At 41.8% G+C, this 25,127-nt stretch overlaps 1 protein-coding gene across 1 annotated transcript in view; it reads left to right on the top strand.

Annotated features, from left to right (window-relative positions):
• The window catches only part of LOC144827580 (aromatic-L-amino-acid decarboxylase-like), a 1,238,931-nt gene extending 1,214,138 nt beyond the window's left edge, over positions 1 to 24,793 (top strand). Inside the window, exon 15 of the mRNA XM_078685836.1 lies at positions 24,249 to 24,793. The gene's annotated coding sequence lies outside the window, so the exon portion shown is untranslated. The remainder of the gene's footprint in view (positions 1 to 24,248) is intronic.
• Positions 24,794 to 25,127: the final 334 nt, after the last annotated feature.

The following is a 25,127-nucleotide window of genomic DNA, read 5'->3' as shown; positions in this document are numbered from 1 at the left end:
GGTTATCATGGTCTTTGTCCCTGTCTTGTTTGACAATTTAAAATAGAATGCTTCAGCATTACTTGTGTTAAAACCTGAAAAGTATGAATATTTGTCATAGAAGGTCCTTGAGCTTCCTTTTGGAGGGGTTGCACAATGTTCCCATTGATTATAATTTAAAACATTTCTAGGTTGTGCAGATCTATGTAAAAAATGGTTACCATAGTGGTTATAACAGTACATACTATCATAATTTGTAGAACCCTGCAAATAATCATGTTTAGTAAATTTAGCAGACATTACTAAGTCAGACATCATATTATTAATGCTTTCGAAGTCCCAATCATCAGCAAATGAGTTTGGTTTTACAAAGTCACTCAAGGAGATCTTAATTTGGTGTGGATATTTCAGGATCTCGACCGGACCATAAATTTCATAGTCAGTGTTGTCCCAAGCTACCCCACCAGGTATCGGATTGGCTGTGAAGTTGGCTGAAGAAAGTTCTCTTTTCTCGACGTGTGAAGATGTGTGTGGTTTGAGGATCAAGTTGATTTTCTGACTTGCTGTGTCCATTTTAGCATATTTTCCCTCAATGAAGCGTCCCAAAGTTAGTACCATGATGAGCCAAAGTATGAGGATAAATGCACCAAAACCCACCCAGAATTCAATCCATGGAGAAATCAGATATGTTTCTTTCAGTTGTTTCAAAAGTTCTTTAGCTTTATCTTTAAAGGTTTTTGATGATGGCTGTGTTTTTGATTCACTGAAGCCTTCAGAGGAATCATCGAAGTTTATGAAGTAGCCGGATGCAGTTCTGTCAATTGTTCCAATTGGTTCAGGATTTCTGTTTCTTGCATTTTCACTTGGTACTTCATTGTAGATTGGTGTGTCTCTGCTAAATGTTTTTATTTGGGTTTTCAGAGGTCTGAGTTCTATTGCATTGTTGCATAGTCCTTGTTGTTCTTCTGTAGGCGTTTCGAATGTGATGAGCCTCTTCGTTAGGACCTCTGTACTGGTAGCAAACCTTGGTGTTCTGCTACTTATTGGGAGTCCACTTGGCCTACTGTTTGTTATCGGCCACATGTTGTGGTTTTACCAGGTCGATGGATACAACTCGGTTCTCCTTTTTACCAGCAAGTGGCGGTAGTACAACTGATCTTGTCCCGTTGACAGACAAGACAGGAACTGCTTTTCTGTAAGAAGGCCCAAATTCCTTCTTTACCGCGATCTTCTCCCTGACTAGATCCCCGACTTTTGGAATCCAGACAGGTCTTGCTGGGACAGGTGGTGGTTCTTCAGTGGTTGTTGGCTGTTGTTTCAACTTTATGTTGCTCAGGTCTTTTCTTGTTTTGTTTAAGTCCTGCAAAATAGCCAAACGGTCTTTGATATCAAAGCTTTTTTCTTTCACCACTGAAGTCTGACTATCAATGTCAGAGATCATCATCCTAGTTCCAAATAATAATACGTGCGCACTGAATCCCTTCAGAGAATTTCTTGGCAAGTTATTGAGACTACGTTGGACACTTATTAGATGTTTGACCCACCCAGCTCCCGAACCTAATATCCTTTCCGCTATAGATTGCTTTATGCCTTGGTTTTTTCTTTACACCATCCCGTACCCTCAGGAAGGAAGTGAGAAGATTCCCGCTGGGCTATGCTCATTTGGTCATGTTTCCCCTCACGCTTGAGGGCTAGAGTGGAGACAATGGTCAAATGTAGCATGCTCTTAGCGTATATGCCATTTAGACTCGCAAATCTTTGTATAACAGTCCGGACGTCAGCCGAGTGCTGGTGATCTACATTATAAGTGGAACTAGCCTGTATATGTTAATCGCAACCCTTCCTTTTTACTCCTGATTTTTCCTGGAGTAAACCGACGAGGTATTAAACTTTTTCTCTCCCCACTGCGATCTCTGTTGCAGTTTGGGCAGTTTTTTACAAACATGGTGTGACGCAGGCTCATGCCTGGCCACCAGTACCTTGATTGTAATTCTTCCAGAGAATCTTTTAGTTTGAGGTGTCTGAGACCCTCGCCCATATGTGCGTCTGCGATTAACAAGTTTCTCCTGTCCATGTTTGGAATCACTCTATCCCCCACTCCAGGGATTCGAGCAAAAGGGACGGAGTTTGCATCGATTATGTATGTATAATTGAGTGGATAGTTGATCGGTAACGCTGAGCAGTCGCCTTTTGATGACGTTTTCACCGCCAGCACTGTTTCACCGTCAATGTATTTTAATGTACGCTTTTTTCGAACTACGGGAGCCGATTTAGTGGCTGCCGCTGCGGCTGTTTCAGCCAATGAATTCCCTGCAACGTGAACGCCATCACGCTGATGACTCAGTGAGTGAGTCACGTGAGTCTTTGGTAGTTCTTTTTGTAAAAGAGCTATTTGTTCCCAGAGCAGTTTCTGCTTTATTGGTGCATCTGTGTTATCTTTGTAACCGTTTTGAATCCATGTCTGCAAATCCTTGTTATATGATTTGACGCAGTAATATGAATCTGACACTATAAGTGTCGGAAATTCGCGATCCGCATTATCTAGCGCCATTTTCAAAGCTAATATTTCAGTTTGTTGTTCTGAATTACTTTCTACTGAGTGTGTCTTTGTTAATAGAGGTTTTAGTTTACCTCCGCAACACACTTCTTTTGTAATCTCACATGTGGGGTTGTATGCTTGTTCTCCCCAAACGGAGGGTTGAGCATGTCCGTCTGTATAGATTACACAGGCGTAATGTCGTAAAGGCAGAATGTCGATTGGCAGAGGGTATGTTTTTTCATATTCTAGATTTTTTAATTCTTTTAGTTCTGGATCAACGCAGTAGTACACTTTGTCCGTTGTGATTGAATTCACCCATTGTATCCATTCCGGATGCAATGTTGTTGTTGGTAAATTACATGGTGTTGTTAGTGCCTCAAAGGCTGATTCTGCTGTTCTGACTGTGATATGTCTTCCGTCAGCTTGATATTTTTCTGTAGCTATTGCGGTTTGAACTGCATGAACAATTTTTTCTTTGTTGCTGAATTTCTGTTCAGCTTCTGTGTGTAAGTGTGATTTGAATGCAATTGGTACCTTTTCTCCCTCATTAGAGGTCAGGTATGTGAATCCGCATCGCCCTGGGATGACTCGAATCACAAGATTGCGTGTGTTATCACGTGTTTCTAATTTTGTTTTAATTAACATGTCTGTTTGTAGGGATCTCAAAATTTCTGTGTGTATTTGAGTCCAATTGGATCTTTTAAAATCTGGTTTTATCAGATCATAAAGGGGTTTGACCCTTTCTGCGTAATTTGCAATGTATGTTCTTCCGAAGTTTAGGAAGCCTAGAATCGACTGTAAGTTTTTTAGTGTTCTAGGTGCTTGGAGTACGGCACATTTCTCTAGGAAATTGTCTGCCAGGCTTTTGCCTTCACTTGATAATTCATATCCTACGTACAAGACTGTTAGATGGGCAATTCTGGATTTTTTAAAGTTGAATTTGTAACCCTCTGCAGCGAACCCAAGTATTATGGTGTTCACTCTTTTCAAGTGAGTCTCCAAGTCATCATCTGTTAAGTAAATGTCATCGACATAAGATAATGCTTCATCATCATATAGTTGTAGTAATTCTGTTACTCTCGCTGAGAATACTCCCGGGCTGTTCTTGTACCCCTGGGCTAACCGACAGAATTGTTTTTGAGTGCCATTTATTGAGAACGCAGTTAAATATCTGCTCTCTGGTGCTATGTTTTGACAAAAGAATCCATTAGAGATGTCTAATGTTGTTTTGTATTTTTTGCGCACTATGTTATTCATTAGTGCAGCACTATGTGAGTTTTGCACTGCAAAAGTTTTGCAACATGTGTTAAGGTGTCGGTAATCCAAAACTAGACGATATGAATTGTCTGGTTTGGAGACCGGAAACAAAGGGTTGTTCATTTGTGAGGTGCAAGTTTCAATCACCCCCTGGTATTCTAGCTGATCTAGTATTTCATTTACCTGTTTTTTAGCTTCTTGCTTAATTGGGTACTGCCTTTGTGCAGTAGGTTGTGATTTTAACTGGATTTTGTGAGGAGGAGAGTCCTCATCCCATCCCACGTGATTTTTATATAAAGCAGGAGCTAGAGCCACTGCCCACTTTCTAGCAAGTGTGTATTTTTTATGAATTGGAATTTGATTTGAGAAGGCAGGCATAATTATTTCTTCGCCATGAGGGCACTCCCTGACAAACTCTGGTGGCCAGTCTTTTTCAGCTAGAAGGATGTCATAGCCCTTGGAGAGATTATCCCAAAATAGTCCCCTTATTTTTCTAGTCTTATCCCCCTCTATACGCAATGTTATTTCGTATATTTTGTGAGGTTTGCTAACTCTGGTGTCCGCAGTTTCCACTTGAAGATATTCATTCGTGTCCACTGTCTCCAGATGATTCATAAGGACTTTGCGAGCTATGCTCACTTCTGCTGCACTGTCTAGCATTGTCTGAGCCCACTCTCCGTTTTTCAGTTGTGTCCTCAGTATTCTCGGCATTGTTAACTACCTTGATACTGGCTACCTTCTTTTTTGGAAATTGTAATTTCTTTTTTAGTTGAGCAGGTTCCTTGTCTTTGGACTTGGTGTGCTCTTCTCTTTGTTCTGATCGTCCTCTTCTTTCCGATTTCTGCGAGGAAGTCTGAAAAGATTGAGAGGGACGTGTATCAATGTCTTGATATCTATCAGGCTTTTTTATATTATCCCTATTTCTAAGGTTATATCTATTCCCAGAGGGGTCACTTTGTGGTGACCTGTGTCTCTGGTTCGGAGATTTTTCTCTTCGCCTAGGAGACCTTCCTCTGGACTGGAATTTCTTTTCTTTAGGATTGGATTGTTTGTTTCCATCCCAGTTCTTTTTTGGTGATGTAGATTTATTATTAAAAAATATTTTTTCTGGACTTTCAATCAGTTGCGGTTTTACTGGTATTCCACCTAAACTATCTCTACCTAGTTCCTCATAGGATTTTTCTATGATTCTGGCAATTTCAGCTGGTTGGTCTGCTATATCTGTCTCTTTTAACCTCTGGCGGATCACCACGTTTGCTGCTTCACCTTTTATGTTGGCTAATAATATAGCCGAGACCTGCTTGAAGTCTTTTAGTAATTTCATACCAAGAGTTAAAGCGGGTTCAGGACCATATTCATCTTGAATTTGTTTTAGCACATCTGGTATTACCGAAATGGATGGAACACCGTGCGTTTTTGTGTAGATGGAAGCAAAGACTGTACCCCAAGTGTCACAGTCCTCAATGTGTGGTGCGATTCCCATTGGAAGACAGATAGTCAGAATCCTGTGTTTTTCTAGCGGGGTGGTGTCAGGAAACACCGCCTCTATTTGGGTGATTTTTTGCGCTAACCAGAATGGTATTTGTTCCCGTTTAGTCGGTACTTTACCTAGGCAGGACTGGATGTTCTGTGGTGTAATTTTATTTGTGTTCCCCTGGTGAGGGGTCAGCTGTGGGAGTTTAATCGCTGGCTGAATTGTTGAAGTCCGCATCACATACTGGACTAATTGTCTATGTATTTTTATTAATTGTTTTAGCTGTGTTAACAGCTCTGCTGCTGGCATCTCATTGATGTCTGGATGTGGTGTGTATCCGGCTAGGACCAGCCACGTTGCTCCTGGTCTACCTAAAGGACCGAGCCTGGTGATGTGATTATTATGTTTTAGGGCGCCATCAAATAAGAGCAAATGCTCTTGAAATTTGAGTGGTACTTCCACCTCCTCGAAAGGAGTGTACGTTTCAGGAGGTTCTTCTATTTTGTAATAGTGGAAGTACTTTGTTACAGCATTTGCTGCTGGAAAATTTATCCATGAATAGTATACCTCTGTCTGCCGATATTCGTGTGCCTCAATTACGAATATTACTGTGCCACCTCTAGGTGTCAGTCCATTTTCTATAAGTTTTAGAGTTATAGATCTCCTTTTGATGACCGGGATGAGTATTATATCCTGGTCTGCTGCCTGCATGGTAGCATCAGCTGCTGCGAGTTCAGTTGCTAATCTAACTGCCTCTCTTTTTGGAACTGTTTATCCTTCAACGTTGACTATACCAAGAACCATACATAGGAGTTCCCCCCTGCGAGGTCTGGCGGATATAACCTTTCACCCACTCCAGACGTCTTTGGAGTATTGTGGGAAAAGGGGTCTGAGTGAGAAAGCACGACTGAGTTACTCTAAATGTCTTACGTTAGTTTTATCGCCCTTTCCAAACGCGTTGGGCGCCATGTAGTGTAGTTCCTATCATCCCAATAGGCTCTGCGCATTGGAATAATACCTACAGCAGTAAAGGCCTAGACCAGACGTTAACTAGGTCTACTACTGTCGATACTAGACTTAAAGTTTTGGGTTTGCCAGCTTAGCTCAGAGTTCACTAGAAACTTTCTCGAATGTTCAGGAAGGACTTAACTTCCCTGATTAGACAAGAAGGGATTTAGTTTCTGACAACCATAGAACATGACAACTTTGCTCTCCCCTAATCAAGAGTAAATCTCGAGAGTCGTGTGAACAAAAGGCAAATTATTTTACTCAGTCAGTACGTGCATTCTTAGTCTCATCAGATTGTAGAGAAAAGGAAGAGACGGGCGTGTTCAATAAAAAGGTGTTATTTATTGATCAGTCTCTTTTCTCATACAAGAGAAATGGATCGATATTATTGCAATACTTATAGCTAAGTAAAGTGCATACATTAAAAGCAATAGTATAAAATAATACTGTAAAAACATTGATATGGTTTCTAAGCCATAAGATGTTTTAAAATGAATAAAATATATTACATACACATATACATTTGACTAAACGTACTCAACTGGTGTTTCTAAATACGCCTACCCCGTGTACCTGACCTAAGTCTAATACGTGGGTGGGAATAGAAAGTTACAGTTTAAGTTAAGTTTGTTTTTGCCAAGTGAATAACTAAAGAATTCTCTGTGAGGGGTTATTCAGTTCTGTACCTGGAAGTTTAGGATGAATGAGGGATGGTATCTCTCTCTCTGGTCTCGATATTCCAGGCTGCCTGCGAGGGCTACCCAGAAACGCCGGGGCTGGATTTCTCGGCAGGAGAAAGCAGCGCGTCTCTCAGCGCGTCAGGAAGGCGGGGCTGCTGCCAGCGGGGTCTGCTCTGCTCTTGGCTTCGGCAAGTATGGCTGCTCCGTCTCGTCACCACGCGTGTGTTTGCATAGGGCAAGATCGGTAATATTTATACCTTTAAGGTGCCGAGATTGACGTAAGGATGGACATAGATACATCAATAAGGATGTCATACGACTTGCTCGTTAGCACATTCTTTAACTGAAGTTCTCGGTGAAATCAAAACAATGGCCGCAGGGTTTTGCCCAGGTTGTCATAGGTTTGATTTGTTATGAGAACTCCGTATGCCTTATCAGGGGCTGGAGGAATATCGCTTGTCTAATTAGATCGCAAGCGTTATGACCTAATCAGATAACACGTTCCTGTGCCGTAGTGTGACTGCGTCAGATAACGGTATCTGCATCATGGGGATTTTCTGCCTCATGGGCTGACTGCTAGTTAACTTGTTGGTTTGTTTAACTAGAATAGGGTCAGGAATAGGGGGATTGATTCAGAACCTATAGGAATACATCACAACATCACCCCCACCTGAGAAACCTGCACTGGCTCCCCATTAGCAAGAGGATTTCCTTCAAGCTCCTCATACACGCACGCAAGACATTCCACAAGACCGGCCCAGGTTACCTCAACAGACAACTCTTCTTCTATATCCCGAACTGCCAGCTCTGTTCCGCCGACCTCGCCCTCGCCACCGTCCCTCGCATCCGAAGAACAACCACGGTGGCAGATCGTTCTCCCAACTTGCAGCCAAGACCTGGAACACCCTCCCACTGAGCTTACGACAGACCCAAGACCTGCTGGCCTTCAGGAGGCTACTCAAGACCTGGGTGTTCGACCTGTAGCGTCCCCCCCTTTACCCCCAGCGCCTGGAGACCCTCACGGGTAAGTAGTGCGCTCTACAAATTCTTGATTGACGGACTCTGTCAGATACTTGGGAATTCAGGTCCACCCTAATTCGGAAGTCGTCTTCAGGGACAACTATGGCGTTGCTGTCAGTAGGTTAGAAGAAGACGTGGAGACGTGGATTAAGTTGCCACTGTCCCTGATGGGCAGCGTCTCCATAATGAAGATGGTGGTGCTACAACGTTTTTTGGTTTTATTCATAAATATCCCCATGGTATTACCCGCATCCTTTTTTAGCCGGGTCACAGGGTCATTGATAAAATTAGCCTGGGCGGGCAAGCATGTTAGGATAAGATGGCAGACACTAACCTTGCCGTATCACATGGGGGGCCTGGGAGCACTTGACTTAAACTTATATTATAGAGCTGTGCAGTGCGCACATGCATACTATAAGATACACGGCCCTCCGGAACCTCCCCACCTACACCTTGAGGTGATAGTAGCGGAACCATTACCACTCCCGGCCTTACTGATGGAAGACCCAGATCGCAGGACAGAGATTCTTGACTTGATCATTGCTACGCTGCATGCCTGGCATTTTTTATTGCAGATGCAGGCTGGAGCCCTGTTATATTCTCCAGACATGCCACTCGAGTGTGCCCGCTGGTTGCACCCCTGCAGAGAACGAGGGGTGATATGTGCCTTAAAATCACAGCACCTGCAGACGTCTGGCGATCTTTTCCACAACGGCGTGGTAAAATGATGGGAGGACTTGGCGCAGTGGGTGGCCCCCCCACAGCTTGCTGCAGCGCTTCCAATTCCACAGAACTCAGCACGCACGTGTGATATATTGGGCGATGACCTCTCAAAGCCACCGGAGATCGTGGAACTCACATATGTCATCAAAGCACAATCGCCGCATGAGATTGTATCAAACGTATATAAGATGGCCATGACACACAGGGCAAATCAATACTCTAAGGCCCGGCTAGAGTGTCAGCGCAACCTACAGCAGCCGATAGATGATGCCATGTGGGCATCCTGCTGCACTAGTACACGCCGAATCTCACTAAATGGTAGGCACAGACTAATATACTTCTAGTACCTCAAAAGGGCATATTATACACCAGAGAGATTACACAGATATGGGCTGAGGCAAACGTCGGCCTGCGACAGATGTGCGGAGCCCACGGCTGATTTTATGCATCTGTATTTGGTATCATTTTGACCAAGTGAACTGTAACTTCTGAAGGCCACAAGAAAATGCTAAGAGGCTGGCTGCCCTAGTGTCCAGTAACCTGGGCTATAATTATGTTCATGTTGTGAAAGGATGACCATGGGGTATGCCCTTGTGATGTGTGTGCTTGGGCTATAGACAAAGGTCATCTTGAAGTAGACCACCTATGCTCATGGTGTATCTCCTCCGCGAGCCACGCGAAATACCAAAAACTCAATAATAGCTGCGGCGGCGGCAGCAGCAACGGTCACTATACCTGTATCTTTACCCACGGCAGCAGACTCAACGGCAGCCTCGGGGGGTTCCGAGAAATTGGCACCGAGCATGGCAGTGAACGCGGATATAGAAGCGGAAATGTCAATGCAAGTCTCGTCAGCCCAAGGAGGGAAAGACAATCCCAATAAATCCGCTATCATCAAGGGAAGCGACAAGAAGCTGGCAGGTAAGAAGGTCCTGCTTCCTCCATTACTTAATTGTGGAACAATCCCTAAAAAAATAATGTCAAAAAAAAATATAGACATTAACGAAAGTGTTAAAATCGGGACAAATATAGGGGAAGATGGAGGTTTATCCAATAATAATGGTAACAATGGTTACACTCTTATCCTGAATGAAGACAATAAGACTCAGGAGATAATAGAGTTGGAAAGTCCCGAGACAACCACTGGGGTAGAAGTGGCAAATGAGGTGTTAAATGAGAGACTCTTACCACCAAATATCGCTAAACCATCAGTATCGGACACCACTTCAGACAGTGCTTCCAAAACTACAGTAATCCCCTCAAGGATGGAAAATACTATAGGCAATGGCAAAAATACAATGGAAAAGATTAATAGTCTCGTCACGGGACCTATGAGTAATCACGGGACAGAACAAATTCTGGAACTTAATGAGGAACACCTCTCTTCTGAGGATTGTGAATATGACACAGAGGAGGAATCGGACAAGCCTGCGAATAAGACTCTGAATAAGTTACCTCCACGGAAACGCAGAGGTAAGGCCAAGACGATTCATAAAAAAAAGGTAGAACTTTGACCAACCTGGTAGCAGGAGCAGGAGCAATCCCCTTGAGTACTAGAAAAACTGCTACTGACAAAAGCCCGTTAAGAAAGTGGATGGAGGCTAAGGGATTAGTTAAAAACATGACTTTAAGGCTCTCAGGGGGTAGCCCCACAGACAATGACAATGGGACACAGCAACTTCAAGACAATGGGTCTTACTCAATAACGCAAACCCCTAATCTTCTCACCAACGAACAGACTAGTGAACAAATCATAGGTGGAAATGAAGTTCTTCCAGTTGCTTCCCCATCGGATCCAGCAGCCTCAATAGACTTGGGCTCGGACTCTGAGTTAAACCAATCCTACACTGACAGCAGGCAGGGAAAACTAATGGAAGAGCCCAAGCTGGGTAATGCCGACCACCCCCAGCTAGATGCTATCCTAAAGCTCCTTGTAAGTCAAAGGACAGAATCGGAGGCACACTATCAGCAGTTAAAAAACGACAATATAAGACGACAAACTTCAATAACTGATATAGCCTCCATATTAAAGGGAGTCACACAGGAGATAACAGAGCTCCAACAACGTACAGTTTTGGTTGAAGAAAGAACACAAAGGGTCGATGCCAGTGTGGAACGACATGACACAGCACTAACTCAGCTACAGGGGAAAGGTGAGGACCTGGAAAACCGCTTAAGAAGATCAAATCTTAAACTGTACGGTATCCCGGAAGGGGCAGAGGGGTCCGACCCCAGGGCCTTCTTGGTGAAACTGATGCCTCGAGCTTTCCCTGAACTCTCCGACTGGGACTGGGACTCCCAAACTCAAAGAGCACATCGGCTTCCACTTGGCCAAAAACGCTTTAATAGTAAATTTCCGCGCCCATTTCTGATTCATTTTGGCAATTTTCTGCTACGACAAGCGGTGTGGCAAAAAGCTAAACCCAACACTCCTATAACTATTGATAACTTTACTATTTTCGTGCGCTCGGATTTAAGCAAAGCTACGATGGATAAGAGATGGGAAATGCGCAAACTAATAGACCCAATTAACAAACTGGGTGGTTTAGCATATCTGCAGGAACCAGCTCGACTCAAAGTGATCATGAAAGGACACCCAAGCTTCTTTAACGAAGTACAGGAAGCGCAGGCGTTCTTAACCAGCGTCAATAAGAGTAAACAGTCACAGAGCTGAAATGAAAGGAAGGAGGTTATCTCTATCTTTACATCTCAGACACACAGACTAAACAGTTATGTCTAGAGGGGGGGGGAAGAATCAATACTATTAGTAGATACAAAGTCACTAAGGTGGAGGGGGGGGGAATGTCCTAGGCTTCTAGCCGCAAGTGCTGCCCAATCAACGGCAGCAGTAGGTAAGGGGGGGGAGGGGGAGGGTAGGTCTTCGCAGCTTGGGGTGGGCATGTGTGGGGTGGACGGGTGGAGGAAAGGCCGGGGGAAAAGGGGAAAAAAAAATATTTTCAACCTGGTAGAAAGACTTGAGAAGAGATTTATGTTTGCAAAGTACTTTTTTTTGTATGTGGGAGAACACCAAACTATGCTGATAATAGGTACCATTGACTATACCTACTACTTTAAAAATGCAAAGTATTAGATGTTTGGCTTGGAACGTCTCAGGGCTAAACAATAGGCGTAAGAGACATTTAGTCGCTGAAGAATTAAACTTATATAATCCCCATCTAGTATTTTTGTCACAAACCCATGTCATAGATTGTGAAAAGAAGCTGTTGAATCAATTGGGTTTCGAGATGATAATCAACTCAGCAGCTGCCTCTCATGTTAGAGGGGTGGCTATATTAAAAGACAAAAGATTCAAGGTAGAAATAACTAGGACGCAATCTGACAAACGGGGGAGATGGGCAATCACTCAACTATGTCATAACAATATGAAACTTGTTACATGTGTGGTATATGGACCAAACAGAGAAGACCCCAGAATATTTGAACAATTAAATATAGCCCTATTAGACTGGGAAGGAGAAGTTATAATTATGGGTGACTTCAATTGTATTATGAATTGTCAGAGGGATACAACACGCCCAGGTAACCATATCCGAATGCCCAGAACTAGAACATCTATCTTAAATTTATGTAAGCTACATAATGTTAGAGATGTTTGGAGTTCACTATATCCAAACACCCCAGGCTATACATACTATTCTGCTCCTCACAAACTATGTTCACGTTTAGATATGGCTTTAATATCAGATTCGTTGATGAGTTCTATAACAACAATGGTCATACACCCACGCATTGCATCTGACCACAACCCTATTATGGTTGAACTAACTACCTTTCAAAAACGTAATCCTCCTGGAGCCTTTACGTTTCCTAGGAATTTAATATCAAATATGATTTTCATTACACAACTGAAACAACATATCATAGAATTTTTGATCTTTAATAGAAACACTGTCTCTTGCTTAACAGTTTGGGACACATGTAAAGCCAGTATTAGAGGGTTCGTACAGACGTATGTCCTAAAACAAAATCAAGAAAGACGCAAATGTAATCTAACCCTGACTTCGGATATTGCTGCAGAAGAGACGAAACTAATAGAGGCTTTAAGTGGAAATCAGTCAACTCTGGCTATTAATACAAACCTTAGCCAGCTAAAATGTAAGACCAAAGAAATTTTACTAAAAAAAAGGAGTGCACAGATTCACAAATATAAACTCACACAATATGAGGGGGGCGACAAAATTGGTAAAATTTTAGCATTTAAAGTAGCAGAGGATAGAGCTGAATCTACGGTTTCACAAATCATAGGGGTCGACAATAAGAAATATAACCGGACAGACAATATAATACAACAATTTGCCAAATACTATGAAATTCTGTATACACCGGAGAACTCGCCTAATGGCAATACAATAGATAACTATCTAAAAGAAAACCCAACGAATAAAATAACAACTTATGAAGCAGAAAATCTGGCTTTAGAAATAACCAGGGAAGAACTAAAAGAAGCTATAAAATCATTACCATTAGGTAAAGCTGCCGAGGAGGACACCATCCCTTTGGAATTGTATAAATCATGCCTGGAAGAGCTAACACCCCTTCTTCTAGAAGTAGTCAATCATATAAGTAGAACAGGGTCCGCTCCGCACTCTTGGAATAAGGCGAAAATTGTTTTTTTTCACAAAAAGGGCAAACCTAAAGAGGAGATGGGCTCATATAGACCTATCTCCTTAATTAATGCTGACGCTAAGATATTCGCAAAATGTTTAGCCAGAAGACTCGCATCTCTACTGCCTAAAATAGTAAGTACACAACAACACAGCTTTGTAATGGGGAGGGATACATCAGCCCATGTAAATACGGCAATAACAGCCTTCGACATAGCAGAGGTAGAGTCTACTCCCTTAGCTATGATAATGCTTGATGCTGAAAAAGCATTTGATCGGGTGGGTTGGGACTATCTATGGCATATAATGGGACATATTGGGTTCGGCGGAAACTTTTTAAATGGGATCCGGGCACTTTATGACAATCCATCAGCATGCATTAGCTACTGCGGCCTTACGTCAAAATATTTCGCAATCAGGAGAGGCACACGTCAAGGGTGCCCCTTATCACCTTTATTATTTGCCTTATCATTAGAGCCATTTTTAAAGGCATTGGATAACCAACCAGAAATAACATCCTTTAAAACCAGCAGGCAGAGCTTAAAAATAACGGCATACGCGGATGACATCGCTATTTATTCGACTGAAGTCATTGACTCTCTGAAAGCAATCAATCTGGAAGCTTCCAAATTTGGCACCGTATCTGGCTACAAATTAAACACTCATAAAACTCAAATAATAGCTAACTTTGATCCCCCCCAACCAATGCCTGAAATTTGTAAGACGGCGACCTATCTAGGTGTACAAATCAAATCAAATATCAAAGAGGTAAATAAGATTAACTATAATAAACTAATGAAAACTACAACTTCGAACTTAAAAAAATGGCACCGACTCCCACTGAATTTAATTGGCAGAATAAATTTAATAAAAATGAAAATCATACCCAAATACTTATATTTATTTAGATCAATCCCTTTGGCACAAAATAGGCTTTTTTTTAAACAACTAGATAGTATTTTCTGTAACTTTATTTGGGGACATAAGAAAGCCAGGAGATCGTTAAAAATGCTAAAAAATCAAATCGGATCAGGTGGCCTTAATTTTCCCGATCTGAAACTCTACTTCTGGGCCTCATTTATAAGGCGTATCAGATCCTTATTAGATACAGAGAATCTGCTTTTCTACCACCATCTACTTTTAAAAGGTGATTCCAAACAATTTTTACTTCGCATTACAGACCCCAACTTCTACAAAAGGGTTAAATTTAAGACTGCACGGGATTTGGTAAAGATATGGAAAGATATACTTATCCATTGTAAAAGCACAATATTTCACACCCAATTAACCCTATGGGACAATCCTGGACTACCTAACATATTTAGCGATGGGGAATCTCGAAGGTGGCAATCGAAAGGAATCGAGGTACTAGGGGACATATATACTTCTCAAGGCATAATGGAATTCAGCACCTTAAAACAAATATATAGATTGTCTGACACACATGAGTTTAAATATAGGCAAATACACGCCTTTTTAGTGCGGAAGAATAGAATTAAAATCTTATCGAGCGGGGGTATCTGGGATATTTTAAACTCTAAAAAGGAGAAATCAATAATTAGTTCGGCATATAACATCTTTATAGATTTAAGAACGGATGATAACGAAGTATTCGCTAATAAATGGAGCGTAAAACTGGGAACCAACATAACAGGAAAGCAAATAAGCAATTCGTACACTAATATTCATTATTATGTAAGATCCTCTAGCCTACGACTACAGCAATACAGAACCATATATATGCTATACTATACCCCAGAAAAGATCTCTAAATGGACCCCAAATAACACTATTGGAGAGAAAACCAAGTGCCCAAAATGCGATGAATATGCAGCAGATCTTATACATATGTTGTTTACATGTCAAAAATTAGGGAAGTTCTGGGAAGAAGTGGGGAAAATTTTAGTTATAAAAAATGTTTCCAGCTCACCAATAACAGCCCCTATGGTAATACTAGGTCTACATACCACAAATCAACCACACTCTGTATTGTTATCTATCTTACTTTCCTGTGCTAAACTAACTTTAGCTAGAGCCTGGATCAGCCCTAATCCACCTAACGCCTTGGAATGGTGGTATTTGGTTAATGAAACTAAAACTATGGAATGCATGTTAGCAGAACTTAGAGGTGTCAAATCGATGCAGAAATATGAGAAAATTTGGGGGAAATTAGAATTGAATTGAACTGACATTTAGTTTTGATTTATGTTTAGTACTGTTATTTTATAAGACGAGAACAGACTATGTATGTATATGATGAACTTGCTTAATTTGAAAAAATATCTGAATGTTTTTGTAATCTTATACCAGGTGAAAATAAATAAAAAAAAATAGAAAGTAAAAAAGAAAATGCTAAGAGGCTGGCTGCCCTAGTGTCCAGTAACCTGGGCTATAATTATGTTCATGTTGTGAAAGGATGACCATGGGGTATGCCCTTGTGATGTGTGTGCTTGGGCTATAGACAAAGGTCATCTTGAAGTAGACCACCTATGCTCATGGTGTATCTCCTGTCCCTAGCAGGTGACCTATGACCTTGTTAATGTCAGTGCCCCTAGAAGTGCCCTTCTATGCAGGCCAGACATTCAGTACAGTGGGAGGCTTAGTGTCTGAAAGGAGAATGTCACCCATTCTAAACACGTGTTCCCATTGATTTGGTGCAGGTGGAGGACAACAAGTTGCACGGTCAAACTGGCTCAACTGAGCCTTCGTCTCGGAAAGGCCTTTGCAAAGTGAGGGTCAGAAGAGAGGTTGTGAAAGGTAGCAAAACACAATCGTCTAGAGATGGAAGCCAAAAGACACCAGTTGTTTCTTTTTTGTGGGTGAAGTTCATTGTACCCAGAGGCCGGAAATCTAACAGACAGGTAAACTAGATCATTCAAGATCACACAGGCAGTCGAGTGAGGAGCAGAGTAGCCTCCAAATTAGCACACACAGCAATTCCATGAGAGCCTGTCCTTGACATGAGACTGGCAGTTGTTTACCGCACACCCTTGTCGCCTCCTTCTCCCCTTCCCAGTATCTGGGTGATTTATGACAATTTATTGCTGACAAAACTTATAGACCAGTCATGGAAAATGATGCCACGAGAGAACAGTTTTGGCACACATTGGTATTCAATACCACAATGACAACAGCATATATGCGGAGGCACCATTCAGCGCTGAGTCACATGTGCTTAGTTTAGGACACAAAATCTCATTGAAAACAAAATGGCAGGATGTGTTCTATATGAACTGAAGACCCACAAAGCATTCACTGCTGCAGTGTGTCAAAGATATTGTATTTTATTGTAATTGCATTTATATAGCGCTTATTACCTCTGACGAAGTGTCAGAGCGCTTTTTCAGCAAGTAGCATGCTTCTCCAGAACCCATAAAGCATTAGTGGTAAATTAGTATAGTGAAAAAGGCAAGTAATTTGAGTGGTGGATATGGTATTATGTTATTTGGATTGAGAAGGATAGTGGAGGGATGTTTTGGAGCGAACAGCAGTAGTAGGAGGCTTGGGATGAGTAAAAGGGAGATGGACTGGGAAGAGTTTAGAAAGACTTGTTTTTGGGGGTGGGGGTTCAAAATAGTAAAAGAGGTATAAAAAAGTTAAGAATTAACTAAATGGGCATTTCTAGTGTTAGTGCTTGGCCACGTTTGCTGACTAATGCTATGGTTTTACTCATGAGAAGATACTTATGCATTAAAACTGAAGTTGTATCTACATGGCTGACTAAATGTTCTGGCATATTCTTATGTTTTGCTGTATTACTGCAAATAGTATTTCTATTGCTCGTCATTTAAAGAAGCTTTCTTAATACATTTGAACTACACAATTTTAAATACTCCATGTCTTGGAATCTTGTTTCTTTGCAAAACACATGAATAAACATAATTTAGTAATTATAAATATAATTTTCTAATGAGTATAGCACCAATATCTTTTTTTGCAGGACATAATTATGTTTCTCACCACAGCTGAAATTCAGAAGGCTATTTATGTTTCTATGAGCTCATATTCACCAATCGATTTAGAACTTTTTGACAAAACATGATGTCCTCAGATGAACTCTTCCCAGACTGGTTTTAAATGATTCCTCCACGTGATAAAGTTTTCTGTACTACAAAAACCACCACATCAAGTAAGGTGCAATCATGGATGCTTTACACATGAACAAATAACCTTCTTTTTTGTTTCGAGTGTGTCAACTGTAGTTGGACAAAGAGATCATATTAATCTCCTGCGTCAAAAATAAAAACGGAATGAACATGGAAAATAAACATTTCAATGTCACAAAAATGAATATGAAACTGCTGCAACAAAAACAGAAAGTACACCGAAAACAAACACAATTTCACAGTTATAAAATTTAACTGGAGCCTTTTTCCTGTCCCCTTCCCACCCCCCCACCCACATTGCTCAATCGAGGAAACAGATAAGAATCTGTGTATGTGTCTTTGCGTGGTGTGTGCAAGATTCAATGTACGTCTTCTGCAACTGAAAAGCCAGGGCATGGGGGATGAGGAGGGCGCTTACCTACTTATTCCTGAAAGCTTCGGGTTGCCTTTGAAACCAGCCGGGAAGGAGATCTTAATACAGAGGCAGCCACGAAGATGTGTTGGAAAGAGGGACATGAGGTGAAAGCAGCGAGGGCCAAGAAAGACAGCTGGATCCAGTGAAAGGCAGCATTGACGGCACAGAACTCCGTGGAAATACAGCCTGCATTACGAAGGAGCTGGTCCATCTTTATGGCCAAAGTTCACGGGCATTTCCTGGTGTGGATGCTGCAGTATCTGATTGGAGGACAGGTATTAAAGACGTAGCCACATTATGAATGACTTGTTTTGCCATGTCCTCCAATCAGAGATGTAATTATTTCGAATCCAAAACGAAAGGTGAACGTTTTGGATTCAAGGCAGCAGCAAGGCAGATGAATGCGCGCCCCCCTTCAATGACTCCATGCCCCCCTGGTGGTCGCGCCCCATAGAATGAAGACCTATGCTCTAACCCAACTATGACACAATGGTCCCGCGATATGCTGTACTGTTGTACGCAGACAGAGAATTTCAGTGAACCATTACCTCCCAGGAGCCGCCCTAAAAACTTCTGAGGACTCTACACGACAAACGTATTAACCAGGGGACAGGACCAACCGGAGGTTGAGGGAGATACATTGCCGCAAGTCCACACACCGCTTGCGGTTTGAACTCACTGGGGACTAGGCTAGGCGAGCATAACGAGTGCAGGGCTATCCACCTATGGGGAATTCACACAATCTGCTACGCAACAGCTAAGAACATCAATACTGTGTGTGTCAGTGCCCACAATGGTACTTATTCATAATAATGTGCTGGGATATGATTGATCTGTTAGTGTAATAATGGATTGCATTCAATAGTGTTTTATGTATGCGCCTCACTGGGGGCACGATGGCGAAATTTGCTTCTTGTTTCATATGTAAAGAAATGAAGGAATACAAAATAATAATAAATAAACGTAAGTAACTGGGCCCATTCAATACTTGAGTTCTAGATCAGTTTAAAGAGTTTTATACAAAAGCTCAAAATCTAGCGGTACAGAATATATGCCAGAAAAGCTCTCAAATGCAGAATTACAAAGCAGTTAAAATCAGACACTAATCTAAGTACGAAATGAACCGCAAAATCATAAAGAAATCATGCAGAATCCCTAAAAGAAAATCTCAAAATAATCAAGTTTAGTCTTTAATGGAATGGGAAAGCCTTCTGGCTCACCCTCAAAACAACTAGTTCTTATACTCAACCCTTGCATGACAAATTAGGAAAAATGCCGTCATCATGGTATAATTTCTAGTGATAACCTTTTAAAAAACCAGAGAATTCAAATTCACTTTTTAGGTACATAAGCAAAAACCCATATTAGGAAAGCATCCAGCAACTTCTGCACCACCTCTGTCAGATGTTCTAACTAATCTGAAACATTTAAACAATTATTTTATACACTAATGAATAAGCTGTGCTCAGCAACGAAACCGCAGCGTAAGGGCCTTGAAAACTGCAATGGCAGCCGCCATAAACAAAAGGTGGTGGGAAGGGGAGGGTGGGGAGGCAGGTGGGGTGGTGAGGTGGGTGGGATCGGGCGGGAGGCATTGCGATGGGCGGATTAGAAATACATATTTGTTTTTAAAACTTACCTTTTGCCACCGGCCTCCTCCAGTGTTGCCTCTCATCGCACCTCCTTTCCTCTTCCTGCCTGGTCCCAGAAGCCCATGGGACAGACTCCCTGTCCAATCCGTCTGATCAGGCAGGAAAGACACCCTGCTCAGACCGGGGAGTCTGTAAGATTTCTCCAGCCCTGCTGCTCAATGCAGCTGGGCTGGAGAAAACCTAAGTGCGCATGTGTGTTTTGGTAGTCCTGAGACGGTTGGCCAAATACACATGAGCACTTAGGGGGTGGAGTGCACGTAGCAATCCTCCTCCCCCTCCCATGCCTCAGCCCCTCCCAACAGGGCTCGCTAAGAGCTGGCAAATGCAAACTAAAACAACGCAAGAACATCATTTTGTTTTACATTTGCTGGCTCTGAGCCAGGCAGTAGAGCGACGCTCCTCCACCATTGTGGAGGAGCCGCCACTAAAAAAGTGTGACAGTTAGGAACACTGGGAGGTTCACTCGAAGCACATGCACACAGTAAAAACCCAACATTTCAATCTGCCTTTGCTTCTGCAGAGCCTATGGGGAGAGAAGATGTGCAGGGACACGGGATGGGAGGGTGGAGAGCAGGAGTGAAAGCTGCATCAAAACAGCATCCACAGCATGGATTTTTTCTAAAGTTGTGTCATACTAAATATGTTAATAAAAGCAGTTCTATACATCATATTAACCTTGTTTCACCTGTACCATCCTGTCTTCGGCCCTATCTTTCTGTTGCCATCTCTTAACAGTGGTTGTGATTATTTCAAGCCATGGCAAAACACATAGGGGCATATTAGCAAGGAGTAGCAATATTTATCGCGCGCGTTCAAATTTATCGCTGCCTATCGCTGGATATGTTAGCGAAGAAAACATGCTATTAGCAACGTTTTTCTCCATTGTGGTAAAATATCCAGGGATAGCGGCGAAATGCGTGAATATTGCTGGAAATCCAGCCATATTCACGCATTAACGCCAATGGGGGCTTAATCTGATAATCCACCCCCATTGACTATACAGGTAAGTCAACTTTTTAGCAGGCATTAGATTATAGCGTTAATCACACTTGGCTCGATTTTTTTTATCGCTTCGCCTGCCTTGCTATTAGGTGATAGCTCTGTTAGCGACTGTTTTCAGTCGCTAACAGTTTGGGTACGCCCACTTTGCATGTCATTAGCGATAAATATCGCTGACATGCAAAGCGGGCCCCAAGCCTGTAGCTATCGCCTGAAAGCTGTCGCTAACTGCTGTTAGCGACAGCTTGCTCATAGGGAGATAAAAATATCGCCGCTTTAGCGGCAAAAAGTGCTGCTAAAGTGGCGATATGGCCCTTGCACATATGCCCCATAATTTGGTGGTATGTGCTCTTGTTTCTGGTGTCAGACAGGCCTATAGTTTGAATGTTCAAATCTTGGTGGTGGAGTCAATCAGTACAAAGAAAGAAAGAAAGAAAGAAAGAAAGCAGAGTGACAGTAGCCGCTGTGCATTTATGGTTCAGCCGTACTTTCCTTTGAAAACTCATTTATTGATTTGCCTATAACTTTGCCTGCCGTTGATGGATCTACACCAAATATGGCACTTGCTTAGCATAGTCAGCTAAGGTCTGGCTTGCCAAATTTAGTGCATGGGAAAAAAGTTAAGCGGGGGGGGGGGGGTTAAAAAAAAAGATGGGTTTTCCAGTTTGTGCTCCAATATCAAATTTAGTTTGCAACTGCAGAAGAAAATTGTTGAACAATTTTACACAAAACCTGACATAAACAAAGTACAGAGTCAGCGTACTTCTGTTGCTGTAGTGTAAATCCATACAGTGGTTTTTGAGTTATTATGAGTTAAGAAAGATGCCAGGTTGGCTTGGAAGGGTCAACACTTTTGCATAACTTTACAGTTTAAATCAAGATTTTGAAAATCGCAATTTCTGCAATCCGAATGAATTTGTGATTAGCTGATGAATGATCATTTTTTTCTTGCCATCTTGAAAATCACAACTTTGTTAAAAAAACACAAAACAATCTGATTTTAGATCTGGTAAAGAAACATTCTATAGCAAAGTGGGGGCATTAGGGGGGGTGCATGAGCCAGGAGATGGGGTGGGGCAACCAGAGTGTTGAAAATGAAGATAAAAATAAGAGATCACTATGGTAAAAATTGTGTTTTTCATGAAAATTGCAATCATAAAGCAGCCATTTTGCATTGGGAAAAAGACACATTTTTGTTAAAAATGAAAATATAATTTTTATGAAAATCATATAAATATACATATTTCACAAAAAACTGGTTATATTTGAGATATGCTGCATGTCTACTCATGATTTTTCACTTCTTTCTAAAGGGTTCCAGCTATTGCTCTTTTCCTGTCAGTGTATTTTTTCATCTTGGCAAAAATGTACTTAGTGACTGCAGATGATAGTGCATTACTGATGTACTGAGGGGCATATTATCAAGCCCCTTATCGCCGCGTTATAGGAACTTTTCTTCCGATTACGCGGCTATATTTGTATTGCCCTATTATCAAGGCAGCGTTAAGTCAATTAACGTGGCTTAAAGCCACGTTTATTGACTTAACGCTGCCTTGGTAATAGGGCCCCTTTCACGATAAACTCATCGTGAAAGGGGGCGTGCAGTGGGTGTTGTGGTGAGCGTTCCACCGCAACACCCATTCACTTTGACGCTGCCACCTATTATCAAGCTTGGCGATAATAGGTGGCAGCACAGAATTTAAGAACAGGTAAGACCTGTTCTTAAGGTGGCGAAACGAGGAGAAATGCTTCATTTCTCCTCGTTTTTGCTTTTTCCATATGTGCTGCCTTGTGCAGCACACATGGAAAAAGCAAAATGCCAATGTTTCCTTATGTACAGGATGGTGTCCTTTCCTGTACATAAACAAACTTCTTTATAAAAATGCCAATTTGTAACTTACATGTGTGCTGCATAAAGCAGCACACATGCAAGTTACAAAATGGCATTTAAGGTTTGTTTATGTGCAGGAATGAACTCCTTCCTGAACATAAACAAACCTCCCTGCTCGTAGACACCCTTGCACTCTGGTGCAAGGGTGTCTGCGCTGGCGATAAGTTGTAAAAACTACCGCCATCACTGGGGGAAACGCTAGGCTGCACCACATCCTTGGTAATATGGTGCAGCCTAGCGTTTCCGAAGTGGCGAAGAGAGGCGTTAAGCCAAGATGGCTAACGCCTCTCTTCGCCACTTTGTTGATAATATGCCCCTTAGTTCTTTATCGGGTTATATTTAAATACCTGGGATTTGGATTTTGAGATACGGAAACTCTAATATGTCGGAACATGAAAGTTCAAAAAAGAAATGTGAAAAACTAACAAAAGGGTCCTGGTAGGGTGCACAGGCATGTCTTGCAGTTTTGGCCACAGGCCAAGACTCAAGGCCAACCTTGCTGCGCACAGCTGAAATTCATGTACAGATTGAAGGGCCACCCGCTGCTGGCTGGATGCAGGATCCCGTTGAATGGGCATATGGAAGCTGACTGAAGTGCATCACAAAAAAACATAGAAATACCTTGAAAAAAACGGTTATAGATTGGTTATGCTTCAGCGAACACAAACCTGTAAATCCCCTAAAATTCAGCAGTTATGACATGCAATGTACACAACATCCACCATAACTGACGTTGCCACTTCACATGAACTCCTGACTCAACCAATCTTCTGTGGTCACTTTACGATGCTACTCTTCTATAGGTCAGTTGTCAAAAATATAATACTTTCAGACTGGTAGGGAAAAATAGAATACGAATAAGCACACTCAGTTTGCGCCATTTCCTAATCACGCTATATACCAGGACTTGGAAAAAGCACCATAATGGTAGACTAACAGGCGATATCCCTATGCATAAAACTCTGGGTCTGTGGAACATAATGTTATTAATCACAAGTGAGCAAACAGACAAACCTATCCCTAACCCAGGCATATGCACATACTACCAGGACGGAAGACGTTCAACCCTGTCTGTAGATATATTCTACCATAAACAAACCAATCATGGGTAGTTTGGGAAACCGCTACTAATTTCACAGGCAAGCATCTACTCCTCTACCATGCTAAGCTAACAATAAACTGCCCAAGCAGTTGCAGTACATACCAATACCAACAACATTGGGGGATACATGGACCGTGGAATTTACACCAGGTGGTGTCTCTATGCGAAAAGACCAACTGAGCAGGTCTAGTACAAGTTGCCAGCATGAACCATGGTTGCTTCATCTGAACGGGCTATCAAACACTTATATTTACAAGAAAGTGGCGAAGCATGTTATTAAGCCAATAAGGCTAACAACACGCTCCGTCACTTTAGAAATGCAGGGCTCCACCATATTTACTAGAATATGGTGCAGCCTTTGGTTTCCCCCTGCGTTGGAACTAATATTATTTGCTTAGCACCAACGCTGGCACCCTTGCACCATAGTGCACCATAGGGCAAGGGTGCCTGTGTTGAGGGGAAGATTGTTTATATGCAGGAAGGTGTCCCTTCTTGCACATAGATAATCTTTAAATGCTGTTTTGTGACTTCTAGGTGAGCTGCTTAATGCAGCACTAAAAGTGACATTGTGGTGGCAATAGTGGCTTGTAAATATGTCCCTCTAGGTCAGCAAGGTCACCAAAGGGCTGGGCTACAGATATCAATCCCCTTTAACATGTACTCGAGCTCTTTTACAGATATCTCAAATGTATACTAATATGTGTTGGCTAAAATCACAAACCACAAGAATATACAAAACTTTGATCCACTCGTGCTCGATTTATTTTCTTTAATGCAGATGGAGAATTCATGGTGAAGAGGAAGCAAATACACCACCTTCTATTCTTTAATTCAGATGGAGAATTCAAGATGGAGAGGATGCAAGACCACCTTCTTGTATTTTGTATATGTAATGTCCTTGTCTTGAAATCTCACGGGATAACATTTTAAACTTTCAATCTCCTTTATTAATCAGGTTTCAAACATGGAGCCATTTTTTATTTTCTAATTTAATAGGGAAGAATATGGATGGAATTGGGATGCAGGTCGACTGGTAGAAATATAAAAAAAATGCAAGTCATGTTTTTGAGTTGCAGGACCCCGAAACACAATGGACTCGATCCTCAAAGATTCTGCTATGTGACTTTCTCTTTTAGCACTTTCACCTCACTACAGAAATGTAGGACTAATCCAAGAGCATCACAAGAGTAAGTCACTCCAAAATCTTTTTGAATAGACCCAAAGGTTTTGCTTTGCATATGTTACTTACGCCTACAGTACTTCGGGCTTACTCCTGAATTTCAAGAGTAAGTCACAGAAAGATCTTTGTGAATCATGCACTTTATGTCGACAAGTCTTATATGCACAGTCCTACGCCACAACGTTCTTCACATATGAAAAGACTGGCCACTCTCTGATGTGATTGGCAATTTATTTATAGGACTCGCACTGCTGTATTTAACAAAATAAATTATTCCAAGTGCAAAGATGTAGCGTGCAAGGCTGGGGCTTCGCTTCCTGGGCAATCCAGCGTTAAGTAGTTATCAATAAGCAACCCTCATTGAGGGGTGTCCCCCTGCGCACCGCTTCAGTATTACCAAGTAGGTATTCCAACCAATAATCCAATAAGTTCCAATAAAGTTCATTCAAGTTTTTCTTTATATATCTACACAAATCC

This window comes from Lissotriton helveticus, chromosome 4_1 (assembly GCF_964261635.1).
Source record: "Lissotriton helveticus chromosome 4_1, aLisHel1.1, whole genome shotgun sequence".
NCBI lineage: Eukaryota > Metazoa > Chordata > Amphibia > Caudata > Salamandridae > Lissotriton > Lissotriton helveticus.
The sequence above is the reverse complement of the archived record's forward strand: the minus strand, read 5'-3'. Positions and strand labels throughout refer to the sequence as shown.